The sequence below is a fragment of the Dioscorea cayenensis genome, chromosome 8, assembly GCF_009730915.1.
Source record: "Dioscorea cayenensis subsp. rotundata cultivar TDr96_F1 chromosome 8, TDr96_F1_v2_PseudoChromosome.rev07_lg8_w22 25.fasta, whole genome shotgun sequence".
Classification (NCBI taxonomy): Eukaryota; Viridiplantae; Streptophyta; class Magnoliopsida; order Dioscoreales; family Dioscoreaceae; genus Dioscorea; species Dioscorea cayenensis.
Window position 1 is genome coordinate 8,555,049 of NC_052478.1, and position 14,533 is coordinate 8,569,581.

Consider the following 14,533-nt stretch of genomic DNA (forward strand, 5'->3'; position numbering starts at 1 on the left):
CTCTTCTTCTTTGGCTTATGGATTCTTAGCCTCCTTCTTCCCTTCTTCTTTTTTTTTCTATGGTTGGGTCGGGTGAGTTTCTAGTCGAAGGGATCTATGAAGAATTATGGAGAGCTTGTGCTGGACCGCTGGTGAAGATCACGCAAGTCGCGCGAGAGGTTGTTTTACTTTCCCTTTTTTTAAAAAAAATCCTGAATTGAATGCCGAGGAAAATCAAAAGACGAGATGGCGACTTCCATTTTGCTGTTTTTGCGCCTTATCAATAACTACAAGGAAGGGACGATCTTCTTTTGAATTCTTGGCCTCCTCCTCTTCTTCTTCTCTGGCTTTTGTATTCTTAGCCTCCTCCTCCCTTTCTTTTTCTCTTTGTTTCTATGGCTGGGCCAGGTGAGTTTCTAGTCGAAGGGATCTATTAAGAGTTATGGAGGACTTGTGCTGGACCGCTAGTGGAGATCCCGTGAGTTGGTGAGATGGTGTTTTACTTCACCTTTAAAAAAAAAAATCCTAAATCGAATGTCGAGGCAAATCGAAAGACTAGGCGGCACCCCCAATTTTGCAGTTTTCGTGCCTTAACAATAACTACAGGAAAAGGAAGATCTTCTTTTAAATTCTTAGCCTCGTCCTCTTCCTCTTCTTCTTCTCTGGCTTTTGGATTCTTACCCTCCTCCTCCCCTTCTTCTTCTCCAGTTTTCTATGGCTGGGTCGGGTGAGTTTCTAGTCGAAGGAATCTATAAAGAGTTATGGAGGGTTTGTGCTGGACCACTAGTGGAGATCCCGTGAGTCGGCGAGAAATTATTTTACTTCCCTTTTTTTTAAAAAAAATTCATAAATCGAATGCCGAGGCAAATCGAAAGACGAGGTGGTGTCCCCAACTTTGCAGTTTTCGCACCTTAACAATAACTACAAGGAAAAGAAGATCTCCTTTTGAATTCTTAGCCTCCTCCTCCTCCTTTTCTTCTTCTCTGGCTTTTGGATTCTTATCCTCCTTCTCCCCTTCTTCTTCTCTGGTTTTCTATGGCTGAGTCGGATGAGTTTCTAGTCGAAGAGATCTATGAAGAGTTATGGAAGACTTTGGCTGGACCGCTGGTATAGATCCCGCGAGTCGGCGAGAGGGTGTTTTACTTCCTTTTTTTAAAAATAAATCCTAAATCGAAGGCCGAGGCAAATCAAAAGACGAAGCGGCGCCCCCCATTTTGCAGTTTTCGCGCCTTAGCAACTATTACAAGGAAGGGAAGATCTTGTTTTTAATTCTTAGCCTCCTCCTCTTCTTCTTCTCTGGCTTTTGGATTCTTAGCCTCCTCCTCCCCTTCTTTTTCTCTAGTTTTCTATGGCTGAGTCAAGTGAGTTTCTAGTTGAAGGGATCTATGAAGAATTATGGAGGGCTTGTGCTAGACCGCTGGTGGAGATCCTGCTAGTCAGTGAGAGTGTGTTTCACTTCCCTCAAGGTTATATGGAGCAGGTAATGGGATTCCCTTTTTTTTGTTATTCTCACTATTTTGTCAAAAAAAATTGGATTTTTTTCTTTTTTTTTTGTTGGGTTTCTTCTTGTCTTTTTGTTTAAAGTTGTGAAGCTGTGATTTTTTGTTTGTGAATGTTTTCATTTTTGTGATTTTGTGTTGTTGGAGCCAATGATAAACCATGAGTTGAATCAGCAGGTTCCATTATTCAAGCTTCCAACTGAAATCCTTCGCCGTGTTGTTGACAATCAATTGAAGGTTTGTTTGGGATCTGAATACCTTCTGTTTTATTTACAAGTTTTTTTTCCTAGTTTTTCTTCTTTTTTTGTTGCTTTTTTAAGTGAACAATTAATTGTAACTTTATTTCTAATGGATAACATGCCGAGTCTGAGACAGAAGAGTTCTATGCTCAGATTAAATTACTCCCAGAAAAAGATGTAAGTAGCTCATGAAGCATAAACATATAATTTATATGACAAAAAAATAGCTCATGAAGCATAAACTTCTGTTATGGAATACTTTAGTTATGGTTCCTCTTCTGCAAAGTATCAAAGTAAATGGGAAAATTTGGGTTTAATTTTATCGGCATTACTATTTCTGATGTAAAAGATAAATTTTGGTTAAATTTGGTCATCAAAATGAATTTAAGAGGCCTGACCCATGTCAACCTGAGCCTTCGAGCCCTAGCGTTTCCTCATTCTATAAGATTTTGATGGACTCCAAACATGGTAGGTTCTCTGTTAATTGGAGACTTGCCAATAATTGCCTTCCTCCACTAGTTAGTTCCATTTTTCCTTATCTCTTATATATATATATGTCTTATTTTCACTGTGAAGGTTGTTTGTCAGGCTGTTTAGTGAATATGTTCTTATTCAATCAGGATATGTCACAACCAATGCCGAATCAAGTGCTGATTGCCAAGGATTTGCATGGCTTTGAATGGCGATTCAAACATGTATTCAGAGGTAAAAATCTTATCATCCTTGCACAATGTCTGTTTTGATTTTTTGGATATCATATATAATAAGCATGACTCCTGAATTTATTGGACAACCTATTTGTCCTATAAAGTTTTGAAACTATTAGCTTTGTTCATGGTTACAGGGCAACCACCAAGGCATTTGCTGACAACTGGCTGGTGGACATTTGTAACATCTAAGAAATTGGTTGCTGGTGATGCATTCATATTTATGAGGTATATCATCATAGAATTATGTTTCAAATCTTCATCTGTTTGCAGTTGTCCTTGATTTAAAGAAAAGAAGTAGACTAACCTCTAGAGGTACGAACAACCCTTCAAAATAAATAATTCAATGTTTAGCATGGAAGAACAAATATGACTTTGTTTCTGATCTTTACTTATTCTATGATGGTTCGTGATTTATAGAAGTAGATTTTTTGAAGTACCATTTTACTTCTGTACTATGAGGAAAATTTTCAATGTTTCATAGAGGGGAAAATGGAGAATTGGGTGTTGGGTTGAGGCGGCTTGCTTATCAGTAGAGTACGATCCCGCCCTGTGCAATATCAAGTCAGAGCATGCACCTTGGCATGCTTGCCACTGCATCTTATGCTATTTCAACTCAATCACTTTTCGCAGTTCACTACAAGCCAAGGTAGGTAACATTTTTTTTTTTTTTGCATGAAAAGACCACTGTGTGTTTTATTTTTACTCCCTATTTGTTCTGAATGAGGTTTTTTATAATCCAGAGCAAGCCAATTCATAGTGAGAGTGAACAAATATTACAAGGCCGTGAACAATGGATTAAAGATTGGCATGCGGTTCAAGATGAGGTTTTAAGGGGACGATGTTCCAGATAAAATATTTCTTCTCCTTCCACTAATTTTGTTGTTTCTTGTGCAACTTTAATTTGATCACTTGCTAACTGATCTTGATTGACATTGAACTTCCCATCTCAGTTTTGCGGCACTATAATGGGAATTGGAGACATTTCTCCTCATTGGGGAGGCTCCGAGTGGAGGTCGCTGAAGGTTCCCTATCTTTTGTTTCTTCATTAAAATTTCATTCATGCTTCGATTATTTTCTCATTGTGTGTGGTTTCAGGTACAATGGGATGAACACACTAATATTTACAGACCAGATAGAGTTTCCCCTTGGGATGTAGAACTTCTTAATGCCTCTGTGCCAATTACTAAGGTTATAAAATCAGTGGCTGCAAAGAATAAGAGATCACACTCAATGATTGATTTTGTAGCCTTTATTAGACAAAGTACACTCAAGGATACATCTCTTGAGCATCCTTACAGAATCATTGGCCTTAACTCTCCTTCAAAAAGAACATCGTCATCTGTTTTTACAGATGCTTCTCCAAAGGAGGTTCAAGACGGCAATGATCTGAAGGCCACACTCCCATCATCCAGCAGCTGTTTAACTGAGGGCTCCTTGTTGAAACTAAACAACATGGAGAGAGGAGACAATCCTGAAGTAAGTAACGGCTGTAGACTATTTAGGTTCGAACTGGTTCAGACTGCCATTCCCACAGCCCCAAGTGCCACTAATGAGCATCATGCTGTGGTTATCTTTAATTATGTTGAGGACTCATTGACCAATTCAGTTCTTGCAAAAGTTGCAAAGCAACAGAAACATATACCACAGATATCACCAAATGAGTGTTTGAGCCATTAGAGCTTGTATACAAGGAGCCGCATAAAGGTAGATAGAGGGACTACTGGAAATAGGGTTGTAAACGAGCCGAACCGAGCCGAGCTTTGCTTTGTTCAAGCTTGTCTTGTTACTATTTAATCGAGCTTGAGCTCGAGCCAAGCTTTCTTCGAGCTTCACTTTTCATGTTCAAGCTTGGCTCATTACTATTTTAACCGAGCTCGAGCTCTAATCGAGCTTATTTCGAGCTTCAAGCTCGAGCTCAACTTGTTAAGAATATTTGAAGCTTAACTTATGCTCATTAGGTTAATTAAAGCTTGACTATTTTTTTATATTATATTTTTTATTTAATAAAGTATCATTTAAAGCTTATTTAATGAATTATTATCAAGTGTGATTCAACTCGATTTGTGTTTGAGGATTAAAAGAATAATTTAAGCTTATTTATTGAATCATTAAGGTTTGAGTTCAAGCTTGTTAAAAAAAATATTCATTAAATAAGTTAACAAATAATTACAATAATAACAAAATAAACAATGTGATGTAACTATCTATAAATATTTTTTCCGATATTATTAACGATCCAATAAATAAGCTTGTTCATGACATTATGAATGGTTATATTAATGATTGTTACAAATAAAATTGGAAATGATACTATAAATGAGCTTTTAATTATACAATTTGTTCAAAATATTTAATGAGGCGAGCTTGGCGGTGTTCAAGCTTGGCTCGTTTATCTTACGAGCTCATTTAACTTAATGAACTAGCTAACCTGAGCTTTTAACAAGTTGAGCCTTCGAATAGTAGTTAAGAGCCCTATATGTGTAACTCAAATTGACAACAACGACATAGTCACATATACACCTTAATATACGTACATATAGATAGATAGATAAATGAGCTCACAACCGAGCTTACAAACGAGCTAGTTCACGAGCAGTGTTCACGAGCCCAAACGAGCCGAGCTTTCGGCTGCTCAAGCTTTGCTCTAATATTAATCGAGCTTGAAAATGATGTTCAAGCTTGGCTCATTTACAATATGAGTTAAACACAAACGAGCCCTTATCGAGCCGAACAGCGAGCCGCTCATGAATGACTCGGCTCAAATACACCCCTAACTGGAAACAACAACCTTTTTTTGGGTGTTTCTTCTGATTAATTATTGTGGCAGTCACGGCGGACCTCGACCTGGTGGCACTGCAGCACTACTGGCTTTTGAAACCCTGCCTCCTCCTCCTCCGCAACTCCATTATCATTCTGGTCATCATCACTATAAGGGGCGAGGATGGGAATGGATGCTTGTTCTTCTTTTTCGAGGTGGAGCTCTGGTTTTCATTTTCAATAGGACTCCATGAGGATTTGCAGGAAAGGATTTCGTTTTCTAGAGGACTCTGAGGATTTTAGGATTCTATGGAGAGAAAGTGCGATGTTTGCACATTTCTTTCATGGCAAAAGGAACAAATAAACCTGCAGTAGGGTACAAACCAAAATCACCATAAATTTCCAAAAAACAACACATTTGTATCGCAAAAATCATGACATTCACCAAAATCCAAAACCTTCAAATAAATTGAATAAACATTACAAAAAATTAGCAATTTTCTTGGAAGCAAAAGAAAACAAATCATCCACTTTCAAGAGTTCACCAACTACCCAATTCTATTCAAAAGAAAACCAAAGAAATCCAAACATAAACCGATACTCTAAACCTAAATTCAACAAATTAAAAGCTCTAACATTTTCCTCTTGATAAGTGCTTGTGCGATAAGAATGCGAAGCGTTCTTTCCTTGTGTTGAGCATTACTTTTCTCGAGTTTTAACGCTAATATGGGTGTATTTATGTTACTTTCATGCAGGTAGGGTTGTGAGGCCGATTATGAGAGAAAGAAGCCAATGTGGGTCGTAATGCACTAATTTGGAGGAAATATTGCTAATTCAAACACGAAGACATAGGTCGGATTCCAGATGCAGGAATGTATGCCAACCTCCTCGTACTCGAGTTAGCACAACTATTTGGAGGGGCACAAGGGCAGTCACATTCAAGCATTCTGACTTGTGCATATAGAACATGATCTCTACCAACATGTCCGTTATTAAAGAAGCAAGGCGATCCATGACGTAAGTGTGTGCCCGTTTGCGTTAACTCGATGAAAGTATGGATTCGGGAGTATTTCAGGCCAGTACTATAGCAGGGCATTGTAGAAAATACTGTAGCAAAAATACTGCAGCAACACTATTTACAACCGGCCGAGAAAATAGCAAAATAGAGAATCCACATGGGTGTGTGAAAATTCCACACGCCCGTGTGAAAAATCCACAGGGGCGCCCACATGGGCGTGTGGATTCCCGATTCTAGCCCTTTAAAAGCCGATTTCAGCCCCGATTTCAGCATTCTTTTCTCCATCTTTTCTCCAACTTGAGAGAGGGCGATGGCTAGGGTTTTGAGAGGTATTGGCTAGGGCTTTGGAGAGGTTCTATGGCTCCGACATCGCACGCCGTTTGGAAGAAGGTTAGTGGGAGAGCTTTCGTCGGCACCGATCCGGCGAGGTGTATCCTAGACCGGACAAAGGGACCCATGCGACGAGTAGAGGACTCTCCACAAGACCATCGCCACAACTAACGAGGGGGTTTTCTATGGATGCTTTGTTTTTACATTCAATTTTATTGATTGTATCTAGCTTCATGGAGAGCTACCCCTAGTGGGTACTTGGGTATTTGTGAACCCTAGGATGTATTCGTTTCATTGAATCTTTTTATTATGCTTTCAATTAATTAATGTTTATCGTGAGTTCCAATCTTGGAGACTTGATTTGTATGAATACTCCCCTAGAGTGACACTAGGGTTGAGAGTTCTTGTTAGTAACTCTTGTGAGTGAGTGACACACCATGAGAGTTAGACAAAGCTAGATTGGAGAGGGTTGAGAGGGTGAGTCGAGAGGTAGCGGAGTGTCCCCTTTCCAAGAGTTCTTTGCGGCCATAGTAGAGTTAATGGGTAAGGGATAACCTTCTGCTGGGCTTAGTTGCGAGTACAACGGAGTGAAGCGCTGAAGTGATTTTAGCACCTAGGGCTTAATTGTGGCTAGAGATTTTTCACCTAGACCAAAGGGTTAGGTCTATACATAGGAATAGGGTTTATCACTTGGAATCCCTAGAGCTCATTGTACTTCTATGCGAGTGCGAGGTTGAGAGGTTATTCAATCTCTCCTTCAGGACATGTATAGAGTTAGGCATGGTTGACCTTAGATTTGGGATCATGTATTTAAGGATTTCCATGACTCATTGTTGCATCAATTAGGAAGTATAATAGAGGGTTCTTGTACTTGAAACGATTGTCCTAGGCGGATCAATATCCGGGTACCTCATCTTTATCGATTGTCTTACCTTCTCCTTTACTTGTGCCCTCTGTCTTGTTGTTTTTATTTTCGTTATTTCATATTTTGTCACACTTATCACTATTCATCTTCCATATTAGTTAAGAAACAACTTAAGTGTCTTTATTCTCTACTCTCTGTGGATACGATACCCACTCATATGGGATTATTACTTCGACACTCGTGCACTTGCGGTTTAGACGCATATATTGATGTGTCACCTCTCTAGCATATTCCAAATTCAAAATCGTATCATATAGTATTACCGTAAAGCACTAAACATCTAAACTAGAAAAAGAAATTCATGATTCTAAGTCCAGTAAATAAGCTCAAAGTTAGCACTTTAACTATAAGGCCCAAAGAGAACTGCATTTCCATGCCAAAAAAAAGGCAACCCTAAGTCTGATACAAAGTCGCGACCGGCGTGAACAAGAAAAGCAACCACATTCGTATACCAAAGAAAAAAAAAGCTATACAAAAACCCCCATTCACAAATTCAACACACAAGCACAAATCCCACACATTTCCTCCCTTACAGCACCAATCCATGTCATCAAATCCCCAAATCGAACAAATTTATCAACTTCCCCATCCAAAAATTGCCAACAAGACAATAGCACCAAAATCCAAAACCCTAATTCAAAATTATAATAATAAAAAACTCTAAACTCACACCTTTCTTAAGGATTCGCAGCAATAGGCCTCAGAGCAACAGGCGAAAGAGGCCCAACCGAACCCTCAGGCCTCGGCAAGCAAGGAGGAGCTGGATCTGGTCGCGGATGAACGACGCTTTATGCGAAAGGTCGAGGCCAAGCTTGGCCTCGAGCTGGTGAACAATGGCATCAACCGACGCGGCGCCAGCAGTAGGGCCGGCCTGGCGTAGCAAAGACTCGACGCAAGCTCAAATTCAATACACAAGCTCAAATCCCGCACATTCAAGATTCTTCACAGGAAAATTGACCGGAATAGGTAGAAATTACTTGATTAAATTAAATTGCAGAAAGACTGATGATGATGCATGGCATGATTGTATAAATGGTTGCTAGGGAATATACGAAGGGTGGGATTCTTTTCTATGAAGAAGTTATTTTTGGTGAATCTACGCATGTGAAGAATGAGATACTTTAGTAGTCTAGTAACACGGTATCTCATTCTTGCTATGCATGGGAGCACAACTTCCGTCACGGACTCCCCATCGAATATCTTCAATATGTTAAAAAGAGGAACCTGCCAGAGAAACAAAGAGGAATCAGAACACATTTTGGGGAGAACCAAGCTAGCTCGAAGTTCGATTGCCATTTCAGCACTAACCATAAATCATCAACAATATACATAGCACACATTAATCTTTTCAATATAAGTATTTTTTTTTCTCAATTACTTCACTAACGGTTGATCAAAGATGAAAAACTATATACACCTATAGTGCTACTAGAAATTATCTTGCTGAACCAATATCTCTTCAGCACAAATAGGTTTGAACAGTTTAGAATGAAGTAAAGAAAACATGTACATGCAAGTGTATATGATATAAAATTACTAATTATTAAAATTTAGAACAATAGAATAATTATGATAAAGTTGTGGTTGCCTGATTGATATGCAAGTTCTACAAGTAATTATTTAACATATTTAACAGCTAGAACTCTTAAACAATTAATTATTTTTGTCTTTACTTTTAACTTATAATCAATTTCCAAAATTTTTATTTTTATTTTTATTTTAAAAGAAGTAACATAGAGATCATGATAATATAAAAAGGCAAAAAGGGAGGGAATGTACTAGGATATGTACTCAATAATTCTTCTTAATTTGATAAAAGTACAATTGTGAACAATAAACTTTAACTAATTTTAGCTACTCCTTTATTTCTTTTAACTAAATATTAAAATCAAGCTTAAAATACAAGTTAATATTAAATATAACTATATCGTAAGGGCTAATTAATGATCACCTTTCACAAACATGCCAAAAATGACCAAAGGGGTATTAGTTATAACAATATCATGATTAACTTTTAAAAAATGACCAAAAGAATGAATAACTACTGATTAATTTTTAAATTAATCATGCTCATTTATCACATGAAAGTTAACCCTAAAATAATAAGCAAATTATTGTTGCTTACTGTCATATATGTTGCATCTTTTCAAATTGTGATAAAATGCTATGGCTACTTTATATTTTAATTAGTCTTTGTCAAAGACCTTTAATTAGATTATTTTACAGTTTATAAAATCTTACATATATAAATGTGTATTAATTTATGTGTATTATAAAAACGTTTAACATTTGTGCACATACATTTTTCTCTTAATTGGGATATATTTTTTGGTCAAATGACTTGTTAATATTTTTTATATAACACATTTATTAAAAAGTTTTCTTAATATCATTGTTGTCCTTAACTTTTATATTTATCTGATTTGGAAATTAAAAAAATATTAATTTTGTACCACATAATTACTTGTAGGAAATTAAGATGTATTATGAGATCCAAATTTAAAGTGTGATGATGTTTACCTTGGTCAATTTTTAGAGTATTACAATAATTTCATCATAATATGTGCTCATTATAATTATAGTGTGTGTATGGGTGGCAAAAATTTGGGTCCGGACAACTACTATTATAGGTAATTGTTGTTGCCAGAATACAACAGTGAATTTGTAGGGGACCTCGAACTTGTAGAACTTCGAACTTGGACTTGGAGATCGAACAAAAGGAGTTGGAGTCTCTTCCTTCTTCAGATGCCGAGACCTGTAGCAGCATGAGAAGTGTTCCCCACAAACACTCCGATGGCTAAGTCAGTAGAGAAAAACACTTGTCTTCCTTTGCTCCTCTCTTCCTCCCAAAGTCCCCCCTTCTTAAATGAGGGAGGCTATTTATAAATGTGTACTTACAGTTATGTAAATACTTTACGTGTTCGAGATCGTGGGTGCAAAGGGAGATAGTGGGTGTAATGTGAATAGCGGGTGTGATGTGAGTAATGGGTCTGATGTGAGATAGTGGAGTGCTACGTGGGTTTGAATTAGTCCACATCAGTTGCTCCCCACATCTATCTTTAGGTTAGAACCTTAAAGATGGAAGTAGGTGCTTATCTGCTTAAAACTCTCTCTCTTCTTATCTTAAACTGATAATAATATTTGAATTTATCTACAGATAAGATACAACTAATTTAAATAATTTAAATTTAAATTTATCCACATCTAGATAATACGATTGGATAAAGCTCTAATATATTTGAATTTATCTTTATTGTTAGATAAAGATTTATCTCTTGAGTTCAACTCAAATTTGAACTCTTACCTTTCGATCTCTATATAAGGAAGTCTCCAACCCTATTTTTAGAATCGCACAGCCTCTATTGGGTTAAAGACTTTTGGCATCGCAGCTGAGTTAAAGTATTTTCGGCATTCTTCCCGTGACCATCGAAGGTTTACGCACTGCTTTGTCTCTCTGAAGTTTAAAGGTATTATTAAATTAATTAATTAATTAATTAATTAATTTCCTTTTAACTTTCATCAACCGACAACACTAAAGGGTATAAATTAAGTAATAAATTAATTAATAATATATGTATACATATATTAATTAACTAATAATATATATATATATATATATATATATATTTGTCTTCCGCCAAGCTTCCGGCTTTTTTTTGTTTTTAATTGATTAATTAATTATATATATATATATTTTTAATTGATTAATTAATTATTTATATATATATATATATATATTTAGCACCACCTTGTCATGGCTCGAACGAAGCAAACTAGTAGACCTATTACATCTTTTGGACCTCAGTCTCACTTCGTGATAGGCGCCTGTTTTCCTACCTCTCTTAATGAAGGTGATGTTCAAAGTTTCAGAGCTAAGTACTCGATTCCTTCCGATTGGAGAATTAGTCTCCCCGGTGATCCTAGCTGTCCTTTTTGTTTCGCCCCTGGTATGTCCTTTGCCATTCATGCGGCGTTGCTTGATATGGGCTTTCATATGCCTTCCTTCATCATGGAATTCTTGAAGCTTAACAAGCTATCTCCTGCTCAGCTTCATCCAAATTCTTGGAGGTTTCTTATAGGCTTTCATATCTTTTGTTTTATAAGTGGGCTTAGGGTCTCAGTCGATCTTTTTCATCTCTTTTTCGAGCTTCATCCTTGTAAGGATAAGTCTGGTCGTCATGTCCTTCATGGGACTTCTTCTTTCCTTATTGATGATCTCCTTCCTATAAAGAACTACGAAGACAGATGGGTTCTTGTTTACGCCCCAAAAGGTTCTTGGAAAGGTCCTTACCAATGGTGTTGGAACAGAAAGGGGGTATCAAGAAAACCTTACGCCCCATTCAGAGAGAAATTTGCTCCTGAGATTCATGTCATTGAGCATTCCTGCCATAATATCAGTACACTTATAACCCCTTCTAACTTAAGGGCAACAGGGTGAGGCGTTCTTGCACCTTCTCCTTTGTTGTCCTCTTATTCTTCTTCTCATCTTTCATCCTCTCATGCTGATGATACAGGCAAAGAGACTAATTCGAACTATGGTGATTTTTTTTTTTTTAAGAAATATATTTGACTATGACCTTCATCATATGTTTTCATGCTCTTATTTAATTTTTTTTCTTAGATATGGTCTCCAAAAACTCTGCATTTGCTGCTCTCCAAACGGGTCAACGAAAGCGTGCTCGAGACAATGAGACCTCGAAACTTTCTCAACCCGGATCTTCTCAGGTTCTTACGTTAGGTGCATCTCCTCCTCCAAAAAGATTGAAGTCTCCTACGTCCAAAGGTGCTAACCTTGTCGATTATGAAGTTGTTAAGGCTTCCTCCAAGGGTTCTGACCCTAATCCTGATACTCCCCAAGGTTTGAACCTTGATGTTTTCAAGGGTTCTAACCCTCCAAATAAAGGTAATAATGACGCTTCAAAGGGTTCTAACCCCTTACTATCATCTGCAAACCTTGTGGTTTCGTGTCGTGAAAGAAGGGAACTGCGTTCTGAGTCACTTTTAGCTGTCAATCTCACTTTTCCACCCATGGAACCACCTCAGGCAATTCATCGAGTATATAAAGATCATGCTGATCTTAGGAGTACTCTAAAAGGGGAACCTTTTAGGTTTTATCCTGGTTTAGTTGATACAGACAGTATTACTCGACCTGGCGTGGCTTCTAGATTGATATATTATTCCATTCTTCCACGAGATGAGGAATGTTATTTTGCCGATATGCTGGAGAATATAGATGTTGTTGAACGTCTTTTGGTTGAGGTATTTATCTCTTTTGTTTTACCTTTTCCTTATGTATAACTTAATTTTGACGTCTTTTTCTTTATTGAGGATATGCTGCTCAACGTTCTTCTTTGGCGTTTGGGTTGATGAGGTCCTTGAATCAACGCGTAGAAGATTCCAATATTCATCAGAAGAAGTTACAGTTGACTGTTGAGGACCTTCGAAAACACAACAAGGAGATTACCACCCACCTTCAAACTTCAGAAGCGGAACTTGCTAGTTTGAGAGGGTATGCATCCAAATGTTCCACCTTGAATGATGAGAACAAGAGACTCGGAGATAAGGTTTCATCTTTATGTTCGACTATCACTTCTCTTGAGAAAGATTTAGCTTCTGAATGACAAGCAACTTCTGCGTTAAAGGATGAGATATCTTCTCTTTGTCAAGCGTTCGACGCTGAGCGACAATCTATCTATACTCTCGCTGTCCGAGGAATATCGTGAGTCTTTAAATTGTTATCAAAGGAAATGCGATCGGTGTTACCTTCAAAGAAGAGCGGCTTTTATCTTGCTCGAGAGCTTCTTGAGAAGGAACATGGTCGTGCTTACCCTGAGTTAGTCTTTTCAAAGACTAGCTCCATTGTTGAGCCTTTACCTTGGAGGAGCTTTGATCCCAGCGAGGAGGATGTTACTATCTCTTTAAACTCCGGCCTTCACGATGACTTAGAGCGATCTTATTGGCCCTTGGGAGTTTTTTTGGGAAAAAAATGGTGTCTCCTCCCGAAGTCGTGATGATGAGATCTCGACTTTGCGGGGTTTGGATGAGGAGCGGGGTTTTTGATGAGATGCCTTCCCAGAGCCACTGTACATCTTGCTCCATGATAATCTTTTTTCTTTTGTAATGATTATTTATAGTTTCCTTATTTAGGACTTAGTGATGATGTGTGAACTTTCAATAAAAGTGATTATTTATAGTTTTCTTTCATAATATTTTGTCATTACTTCAACTAACTCTTAGCTCGATATCATATGTGTGTAAAATATTTGTTATCGACTTCCTTTTCCAAGAATATGTTGACCTTTCTTGCTCATCTCTTCCCATATAAAAGATCAAGCTCTTAAGATGTGTGCTTTCATTCCCACGTAGGATGAAAGTTTAAGGTGTGAACCATTCATCTCTTCCTTTATAGAAGATCAGGTTCTTAAGATGTGTACTTTCATTCCCCTGTAGAATGAAAATTTAAGGTGCGAACCGTTCATCTCTTCTTTTATAGAAGATCAGGTTCTTAAGATGTGTGCTTTCATTCCCCCGTAGAATGAAAGTTTAAGGTACGAACCGTTCATCTCTTCCTTTATAGAAAATCAGGCTCTTAAGATGTGTGCTTTCATTCCCCCGTAGAATGAAAGTTTAAGGTGCGAACCGTTCATCTCTTCCTTTATAGAAGATCGGGTTCTTAAGATGTGTACTTTCATTCCCCCGTAGAATGAAAATTTAAGGTGTGAACCGTTCATCTCTTCCTTTGTAGAAGATCAGGTTCTTAAGATGTGTGCTTTCATTCCCCCGTAGAATGAAAGTTTAAGGTGTGAACCGTTCATCTCTTCCTTTATAGAAGATCAGGTTCTTAAGATGTGTGCTTTCATTCCCCGTAGAATGAAAGTTTAAAGGTACTGAACTGTTCATCTCTTCCTTTATAGAAGATCGGGGCTCTTAAGATGTGTGCTTTCATTCCCCGTAGAATGAAAGTTTAAAGGTCTGAACCGTTCATCTCTTCCTTTATAGAAGATCAGGTTCTTAAGATGTGTACTTTCATTCCCCCGTAGAATGAAAATTTAAGGTGTGAACCGTTCATCTCTTCC

General features: G+C 37.6%; 1 pseudogene; it reads left to right on the plus strand.

Moving 5' to 3' along the window:
• Positions 1–693: 693 nt before the first annotated feature.
• Positions 694–5,478, plus strand: LOC120267249 (annotated as a pseudogene).
• Positions 5,479–14,533: the final 9,055 nt, after the last annotated feature.